Below are 10,450 nucleotides of genomic sequence, written 5' to 3' on the forward strand. Positions count from 1 at the left end.
TTCAAGACAATTATCCATAACAACTTGTAACCAACACTGGAAACAAAGATAAATATCCATAATCCAATTTTTGGAAATGAGGGCATAGTTTTCTAGGCTACTTTCTGCTGATTGCGGGTGCTGATAATCTATGGAGGCCTAAAGAAAATTTAGAATTATGATCAAGTCCTGACTGGAGTATTTGGTGAAGCTTGATCATCTCAGCCACCAGTCTTGAGGCTGTTATGGATGGAGAACTCAGAGGAAACTCCAATAGTGGTCCTTTGAAATGTTGGATTATCTGGGCCATCCGTTCCTATCAGAGATTTTTCAGGGGGTCTTCCTTGGTCAAACCTGATTTTTCTTAACCCAGAATGAATCCACAGCCTCTCATTTCCTATGGGAAAAAAAGCAAAACCTCTTCTCCAAAGTAACATATCTTAAATTTTGAAGTCAAGGCATTTTCAAAATATATATATATTGGATTAATCCCACAGCATTTGTAATCAAATGTCTTTTAGCAGCTATTGCTCCTTCCTCAGCATTCAAACAATTTAAAAAAAAACATAATAATATATAATATCCAGACTCTCTTGGTATTTTTCATCTTTAGATGACTTTATTTTAAACTCTATTTTTTCTTTTATTTCTAATTTTTGGTTTTTTGAGACAGGGTTTCTCTGTGTATCTTTGACTGTCCTGGAACTCACTCTATAGACCAGGCTGTCCTTGAACTCACAGAGATCTGCCGGCCTCTGCCACCCAAGTGCTGGGATTAAAGGTGTGTGCAACCACTCCCAATTTCTCTCTCTCTCTCTCTCTCTCTCTCTCTCTCTCTCTCTTTCTTCAGAACTTTATCCTTTTTTTCTCTCTCAAGCCTACATATGTTTTTAAATGCACTCTAAACCATTTAGAGGTTTTTTTCATCTGAATCTATATTTACTTATATCTCTCCTTTTTTGATCACATGAGTCTTTAATTTGTTAAGTGATACAGCTAGTATTAAAGCCATGGCTTTGATGACTGGATCTACCCCATTCCTTAGCTTTCTAAGAGTCTAGCCTCATGGCAGAGGTACTGGCAGAGCCATGCTTATTGCCAGAACTCTATGGAGTTTCAAGGTCCATTCTACTATCACCAAGAAGCATGCTATCAGCTTTTCATCATCACCATTTAAGTGCTTTGTGTCGAACCTCTTAAAAGAGCCGCAAGGTATTTTCAGCTAAAGCTGAGTCAGAAAACCTCTCTTAAATGAGAGCACCTTCTTCTCACAAGCTTACTTCTCGGGCTTTCCCACCCAAGAAAATACTGCTACTAAGAAGCCATGCTTAACTCTGTTCTTTTGTGTCTGGAAGTACTTACCAAGCTCTCTCAGATTTTAAGTGGATGCATCTGTCCACATTGGCACCATTTGTTGGCTGAGCTTTCTGTCCTGTGTGATTCCACAGTCATTCAGCTCTAAAGAAACACACAGAGGTCTACATTAATTATAAATTGGTTGGCCTATTAGCTCAGGCTTCTTATTAACTTTTATATCTTAAATTAGCTCATAATTCTTGTCTGTGTGAGCTACATGACTTGTTACCTTTTATCAGTGAGGTGTTTTCATCTTGCTTCCTCTGTGTCTGACTTCCTCTGTGATGACTGCAGACTGACTCTTTCTTCTTCCCAGAATTCTCCTGTTCTTGTTGCCCTGCCTCTACTTCCTGCCTGGTCACCCCACCTACACTTCCTGTCTGACTACTGTCCAATCAATGTTTTATTAAAACAGTACAAGTAACAGGGTGCAAGGTCATTGTCCCATAGCAGTGATTGTTGCATCAAGGTTTGGTGTAGAGGAACATTTTCAGCTCATGGTGGTAGAAAAGCTAAAAGCTGGAAAGGGGCTGGGTCTCAATGTCCCTTTCAAGGGGTTTTTCTCCATTAACACAACTTCCTTCCACTAAGCACTGCATTTTACAGGTTGTACCACCTCCAAAGGGCACCTCAGACTGGCAACTAATCCTTAAAAAAAAAAAAAAACCTGTGGTGACACATTTCTCAACCTACAAAACGATGGTAAGATTGCAAATAGGTGGACACAAATATGGCTCAGGGCCAGATCTGACCCATTGCCTGTTTTGTGAATGAAGTTTAACCGTGGCAGAGGTCTTGTATAGTTCCTTTTATGACACAACAGAGTAGAGAATTTATGACAAGCCTAAAACATTTGCTGCCTGGCCCTTTAGAGAAGACCCCTATCCATGACTGATGGTGATATAAAATTGGCATAGCCACTGTGGAAATCGGTAAAGAGGGTTTCTTTAAAACTAAACATGAGACTACCATATGGCCCAGTGACATCCCTCCTGGATGTATACCCAAAGAACACTAAATTCTCCTGCTGAGAGATTTGCACATCCATGTTTAGTGATGTGTCACTCATAACGGCTGAGAAATAGAACCAGTGTAGGTGCCACCAACTGCTAGATGGATAAGAAAGATGTGTACATACACACAATGGAGTTTTGTTCAGCCATGAAGAAAAATAATAGAAAATCATATGTCAAACAACGTAAGTCAGATCCAAATACTGTGTGTTTTCTCTCATATGTAGATCCTAGATTTTAATTGTGGAGTATCTTAGGGAGATGGTAAGGGAAGAAGGGGTAATGGAGCACACGTAACAAGGAAGTAGAAGGGAACTATTTGGGACTAAGGAAGAGGATCATGGAGAGGAGAAGAGAGAATGGGACTTGGGAAGGAAAACCTATAGCAACAGGGTATTATGAAAATGCCATAATGAAACCCAATACTTTGTTAACTTTAAAAAAACTAAGAGAAAATAAATAATGAAACATCAAGTATTAAAACTAAATAATTTTTAAATATTTAGATATATTTAACTGGCAGACTGAGGAAAAGCTCTTCACTTTAAGAAGAAAATTTAACAGGAAAAATAACCTTGAAATAGTTATTCTGCCTTTTGTGGTGACTGAGCTCGCTCCTGCCTGCCCCAGACTATGAACCAGCCTCCTGTGCGCAGCTCACTGGAACGGCGTACGCAGAATTGTGTGTGGTTCAAGAACTGCAAGCAAAGTCAATTAATTTCAGTCCCCAGCACTAGGGGAAAAGTCAATTAAAATCTCTCAGCAAATGTGTTATAATTTTTTTCTTCAGACCGAGTGGTGCTTGTTGCAATTCTCAGCAAGCATTCAAAGGCTCCGTGCTACACACTTTAAAGGGCACAGTTTACTACGTGCTAATTATTTCTCAACCAAACTGTTACTTTTCTCAAAAGACAAAGGCAAGGGGTTCTGGTGGTTTCGGTCATTATAAAATTCTCCCATTAATCTCTTTCTTCTTCCTTTTTATTATTGTGGCCGTTTCATTGGAAGCAGCAAGTAGTGACTCTAATTCTATCTATGTGTCTGCATCTACCAGCTGTATTTCTTCCATGGAAAAAAAATCTCCTTATCAACTATATTTTAGTACAACAGTATACAATGCCCAAGAATGGACTTGAATCTTGCCTTTTCAGTTTTTCAGGGCAGTGGCTGGCACTGTAGCAACCGCCTGGTGAATGATGGGATGCAAGCCTTGTACTGTGTACTGTCCTTCAGGACAGTTCAGCCTTTGGTTTCAAGGCTTAAACATCCCAGCCACTGGAAACTCCTTTACAATTGGCTGTGTGCTTTCTTTCATCTTCATTAGGCAATTTTCATTGTTGCTTTATTAAGATACATCACATATAATACAATTCGTGTAAATTATGTACTTTAATAAATTACAGTCAGGAAATTCTGAGATCATCACCACCATGAAATTTAGAACATTTCCATTACTTCACACACACACACACACACACACACACACACACACACAGAAACTCTATACCCTCAAAAAAAATTTCAATATTTCTCTCAATCTCCATTCCACTTCCATGCACTCACTAATCTACATCTTGCCTTTATGGTAGCCTATAACAGGCATCACATATAAAGAGCCTCAAACAATACCTAGCCTCCTGGGTCTTGTGTTCATTTTCCCTATTTCTATGGTTCATCTCCATTGTAGCCTATGTTGATAATGTATTTTATTGCTTTCGATGACAATATTTATTTTGTGAAGATGCCACACATCCATTCCTCCGTTGATGGACACTTAGCCTGATTCCAGTTTGGAGCTCCTATGAGGAAGGCTGTTGTGAACGTTTGTGTCCTAGGATTTCTGAGGTTTGGTTTCATGTTTTGGAGACAACTGGGAAGAGAGCTGCTGGCCTTATTTCAGTTTTATTGAACGCTTTTTAGGAACTGACAGACTTTTCTCAAGGAGGCTGTACCCTTTTCCATTCTCCCTATATGCCAGCAGGGCCTGAGAGTTCCCATTTCTCTAACTTTCAATTATATTTTATTTAAAGTGATATCTCATTGTAGTGTTTATGCACATAGTTCTGAGGGAAAATGAGATTGGACATCTCTTTTACCGTTTTCATATCTCCTGTAGAGAAACATCTATTTAGATGTCTCCCCTGTTTGGAAGGTGATTTATCTCCTTATTGCAGCATTATGCAAAGTCTTTAAGCATTTAGGATGTCAGCTCTCAGGTATAAACTCTGTAAATGTGCTTTCATTCAGTCATTTTTCTTCTCATTTGCTTGAATGTGTCCCTTGAAATGCACAAGTTTGTATTTTTGCATAAAAATTTTGATAAAGTCTAATTCATCTATTTTTTGTTGTTTTTCAAGGTTTGGGCTTTATACTTGAGAAGACACTTCTTTCTTCGAGGTCACATATATTTTCTAGAAGTTTTACATGTTATGTCTTGCATTTACAATATAAATATCTTTTATTTATTTTAGGTATATTTTGAATTAATTCTTTGAGCGGTGCCTTCTTTCTCACTTCTTTGGTTATTATTCCTCATTCATGCCTCTTTGCATGAAGTCCTTGGGTATGAAATTCTTTGTATGTATCCTTCTTATAGTCTATTATTGGTGATCTAGGGAATATATGTCAATCTCTACACAGAACCACCTAACACTGGAGGAACAGTCAAACTGCACTGCTATGGAGATAATGCTCTTGTACACTGTAAAGATTCGTCACATAAATTAGTTTAATAAAACACTGATTGGCCAGTAGCCAGGCAGGAAGTATAGATGGGTTGACCAGACTAAGAGAATTCTGGGAAGAAGGAAGGCAAAGAGACGCAGTCGCCAACCAGACGCAGAGGAAGTAAGATGAGAATACTTTACTGAGAAAAGGTACCAAGACATGAGGCTAAGCATAGACAAAAATTTACAGTTTAATTTAAGTTGTAAGAACTAGTTAGTAATATGCCTGAACAATAGGTCAAGCGGTTTATAGTTAATATAAGTCTCTGCATGTGTGTGTGTGTGTGTGTGTGTGTGTGTGTGTGTGTGTGTGTGTGTGTTGGACTGAACAGCTGTGGGACCGGGTGGGACAGAAACTTCCATCTACACTATATTGCCTTTAGAGTCACTTTAAAGAATTCCTTTCTCTGTGTCATTCTGCATCCTGTCAAAAGCAACTCGATAAGTGGGACCAGATGGTGTGCTTCTAGGTAATAATGTGGACTCATTCCTTGGAACTGGTATCTAGAAACTTTGAACAGGTTTCCTAGAGAAAAGTCTAGAATTCCATGTGCAGAGAGAGCAGCTCTGTGTCTTCCTTTCTATTGGTGCCTAAGGCTTAGGCATTCCTTTCAGAATTTCATTTTCATTCACAAGCCTTTATGTGGTGCCAAAATAAAAGTAACAGAAAGGTATCTTGGGCGGGATCTAAAGCGTCACTCTAAGCACCAGTATAAAGTCTTGGTAGCCCATCTGTGGTGCTGCTGGGCAGAGGTGAGCCTTGGAAAGGCAAAGCTTGATGGAAAAGTAGAGAAGCCACTGGGGGTGCATTCTGGAAAACGGTATTAGGCAGCCGAATGCTTCCTGCCTTTGCTTTCTGACTGTCATGGAGTGAGCTACCTCACCACAGACATCAAAGCCAGCCGGCCATGGACTGAAACAGGGAGGAAAAGTAGACCTCCCCTCCATCAAAGTTTTTTTCATGGTGAGAAAAAAAGCACACAACTGATAATCACAAAATTCTCTCATTAATCCTGTTTTCTCATTCCTGACCCTGACCCTTTATCTAAGTAACCATTTTTACATTTGTTTTGATTTATTGCTGAAAACATGGATAGTGATATATTTGTACCCATATTTCTCTCTCCTACTCAGAAGGTGTCATCTACCAACATCACTCCTCTCTCTGTGCTTCTTTCATTTGTCTCTGCAGGGTGGATGGCAATGGCTTGTTCCCTCTGACCTCTGCTACACATTCCGTAGTATTTCTTTACCTCTGTACTTACTCTCAGGTACCATGTAACAAACTACCATAAATTTAGAAAAATATGTTTAAACAACACAAGTATTTGGGGGGTAGAGAAATGGTTCAGCTATGAAGAATACTGATTGCTCTTCCGGACAACCCAGTTCTGTTCCCAGCACCCACATTCCCATTCACAGCTATCTCTCACTCCAGTTCCAGGGGATCTTCCAGCTGCCTTTTAGGCTCCATAGGAACCAGCCATGCGTGTAATGCACAGACAAACACATTCTAAGAATAATAAATAAATGTTACAAACATATTACCTCAGACCTTCTGTGAATCGGGAGTTGAGCACCACGTAGACTAAGTCCTGGCATGGCATCTCCCCGGATGTAAAAACAAGGCAGTAAACACACCCAGGTCCTTGGGTGGCCAGCAGTTCAATTCCCTGCAGTTATAAGTGAAGTCCTTGCTTTCTTGGCCACTGTCAGCGGTCTTAGACACTCGTAGAGCATCTTCCCATTCAAGTCCTCACCAAAACTCCCCACCTTGTGCTTCTAGGACTATTCTCAGGAACGGTTTCTATGAAGCCATTAAGAGATTTTTTAAAGGGCTCATTCATCAAGCCAGGTGTGCCTATCATAATCGACATGTTCATTAACTCAAAGTCAAATGATTAGAGACTTCAGTTACATTTAAAAAGTCATTGACCTTTACTAGATGACTTAACCTAATTCTGAGAGGGATACCCTGTGATAGTTGAGACTCTGTTTCAACTCAAGAAGAGTTTACATGAGGCATACACCAAGGGACAGCCACAAGGCCCACCACACAATTGTGTCTCTACCATTAGCATACAAACTATGCCACAGTGAAGAGATCTGTATATACGTAGTTTTGTATTTTTGTGAGTGTATAATTGGGATAAATTCTGAGAAGAAGGATTATACATGTGTATTTTTGCTATATATTTCAAAGTTACTTCCATAGAGGTCAGACAGTTTTGTGTTCTCAGTAGCAATAGGAAAAGAAGTTTGTTTTACAACAGATTCAGAGTATTTTGTCAAATTTTGGAGGAATCACTCTTAATGAACAGTATCTTATCCCAGTATAACTTGAAGTTTTCTTATTAGGAGAGTTTAAGTATGTTTCTATTTGAAAATATCAAAGGGTTATTTTGACCCTATCAGAGGAACAGTAGCATTAGCAGCTGTGTCTCAACAATGCTCTGTGCTGTGGCCAGCAATGGTAAACTTGAGGTGTCCAAGGCCTTGTATAGGCCACAGTGTTCTTCCCCAAGGCTGAGTCTACAGTGTCATCTTGGCCATGGTCCTGATGGCCTGATCCGCCATTGTGTCTGCTTGTACCAACAGACTTCTTCCTCGGCCTTCCTGGAAACTCCTGGAGCAATTTCATATTCTTTCAATAAAATTCTTTTTCTGTTTTATCGACCGAGACTGATATATCTTCATTTTTTTCTACAGTAGAAGTTAATGGTGACTTCCTGAAATGTTTTTATATAAATCAAAATTATTTCAATGAAATGCAAATTGGCTTGATGGCTATTCAAAAATGAGAAGTCTCAAGCTTTTGGCAAGAAAGGGAAGTTTAAATTACAATGATCTTGACATAGCATACTGTCAGCTTTAATGTCCAATTCATTTCTACTTCTTGTTTCTAATAAGTACTTAGTCACAAAGATGTGCATGATTATAACCTGGATGACCTCACTGTTTCCTTCATCTTCGCATATAATTCTGTTGCACTTAATACTTCCACATCCCCTGGAAAGTCAAAGTTGTTCTTCAAGATTTCTGCTAACTCTAATACTTGCTCGGCCTCCCTCCACTCCCATGCTCTGGGGCCCTTGGGTTCTGCTCCATCCTACCCTAGCATAACCCCTTGCCAAGGTTAAGATCTGTCAAGGTTTTATAGGCCTAACAGAGTCAACTGACTCTTGGGCCGTATTTCCATATGGGAACAGGAATAGGAGGATGTCTCATCAAGTGATGATTTGCTGTGTTGTTCTTATTTGTTTTATTTGGAGGAGGGAGGGCTATCTGGTTTAGTATTCAGGATTAAATCCCAACTAAGTATGTCCCCAACCACTAAACTACAACCTTAGCTTATGCAATGTCCTTGAAGATCAACATTTTGTGGACTCTAATTTTCCCTCTTTCTACTAAATACAGAGGTCATAGTCACTCTCTGAAGTTTCAGGACCCATTGATCCCCACAGACCTACTGCCTCCTTTTTAAACCAACAATAAACTCTTGTGCTTTGTTTCTTCGTGCATTTTCTTGTTGCGATGGGTGTGATGCCCTGAGAAGAGTTAGAACTAGAAAGGCAAGAAGGAAAAGCTGCCTACATCTGGGTAAAACTGAGCAGTCAAAAGTCCAGTTTGTTTATACATTTTTCAAAATATGATTCCTAACAAAGACAATTTTAGAAGGAACTTTTGCGCAGTGTCTAATGCTATGCATTTTCCCTGTGGATCATAGAATCACAACTGCCTTCACTCAGTTTTAAAAACACATCCCTAGCAAATACCACCAGGATTCTCTAAGACATTGAACAGACTGTGAGTCAGCCCTTCTTCTGTCCCCACATCAGGCAGGGTGTCCTGAGCAAAGCCTTACTCATTCCTACTACTTTTGTCAATCACAAACCCAGACCTCTGTTTCAAGATTCAAGAGCAAAGTAACTCTAATAAACGCTGCCTGGTTAACAGGAACTGATACGTTATTGGTTTTCCTATTTCCAGAGCATCAGAAAGTTTGAGAACTCTGTCACTTTCAGCATTCGTTTTGTCAAAAAACAAATCATCCTGTGATGTGATTCTATCCTGCACATCTGTCGTGGGGTGCAGGGGGCAGTTATCATCACTCTACTTACCTCACAGCAAAGTGCATGCCTCTACCTCATGGAAGACTCAATGGGTGAGCCTCTGAGTCCTCAGAACTATCTCTTCTCTTGCGAACTAAAGGCCAACAAACGTCCCAGCACTCAGGAGGCAGAGGCAGCCGGATCTCTGTGAGTTCGAGGCCAGCCTGGTCTACAAGAGCTACTTCCAGGACAGGCTCCAAAGCCACAGAGAAACCTTGTCTCGAAAAACAAAAACAAAAAGACGGATACCAATGAAAACAAGAGCATTACCATTTTAGCAACTGGGACGAAAAAAAAAAACGAATTAAACATCATCAATGCAGAAGCAGCGAATTAAGAAGGCAGTTCAATCAAAGTCACACTGGCAACTATGAAAATGCCTGTACAACCAACAGTTTCCCTTGGGGCCTTTGAAATGACACCACCTGTGGTCCTGAGGTTGAAGTGTGGTTCAGGGACTGTGCACATTAGTGGATGTACCTAGTGGCTGGAGAGGAAGATACAGAAGCAGAAGAAGATGGATAGGATGTAAAACTCTTAAGTGATCTGCCCTGGAAGTGGTAACAGATTCCACTGAAAAGAGTAAAACTTGATGAAGACAATGATGATGATGAAGATGAAGATGAGGAGGAAATGGGGGGAAAGCTCCAGTGAAGAAATCGGCATTCGATACCATGGCCAAAATGGACAGAAATCAAACCAGAATGGAAAAAGACTTAAGACCATCAACACCAAGATGAAAAGGTAAATGAAAAAAAAAATCATTCAAAGCACAGGAAAGAATTCCTAAAACACCAAAAGAACCTAGTTCTATAGAAGACAGTTATGGAAAAAACGCAAGCAAATATGAACAGGGGTGGTTCATTAGGTGAGGAACTGCCTCCAGATGATTGATCAGGAAGCTATTCAAGATCTCTGGCAGTGGAGAAAGTCTCTTTAAGAAAATGGTTTAAATGGTTTGAAACAGTTCATCTTGCTTCTGTAGCAGCTGGTATCTGGCAGTTTTTTTTATAATGCAAAGTGAGAACATTCCCTACTGTGTTTGACAAATGCTCTACAGGCTCCGTTGCCAAGAGTGTGTTGTCTAAAATGCCTCTTGAGTTTTCAAGGATGGGGACTCCACGCTTTACTTGGTTGAAATTATACATGGACTGTTACGGTAGGACGAAGTGATAGTGGTGGCCGGTTGTGGAAACAGTGGGGAGACAAACACATATATACATATAAACTCTGAATTTTAATGAAGGAAAAAGAGCTGATCACT

At 39.9% G+C, this 10,450-nt stretch overlaps 1 pseudogene; it reads left to right on the top strand.

The window, feature by feature from the left end:
• Positions 1 to 9,223: 9,223 nt before the first annotated feature.
• Positions 9,224 to 10,126, top strand: LOC125394110 (nucleophosmin-like; annotated as a pseudogene).
• The last annotated feature ends 324 nt before the right edge of the window (positions 10,127 to 10,450 follow it).

Source organism: Myodes glareolus, chromosome 20 (assembly GCF_982192425.1).
Source record: "Myodes glareolus chromosome 20, mMyoGla1.1, whole genome shotgun sequence".
Lineage (NCBI taxonomy): Eukaryota > Metazoa > Chordata > Mammalia > Rodentia > Cricetidae > Myodes > Myodes glareolus.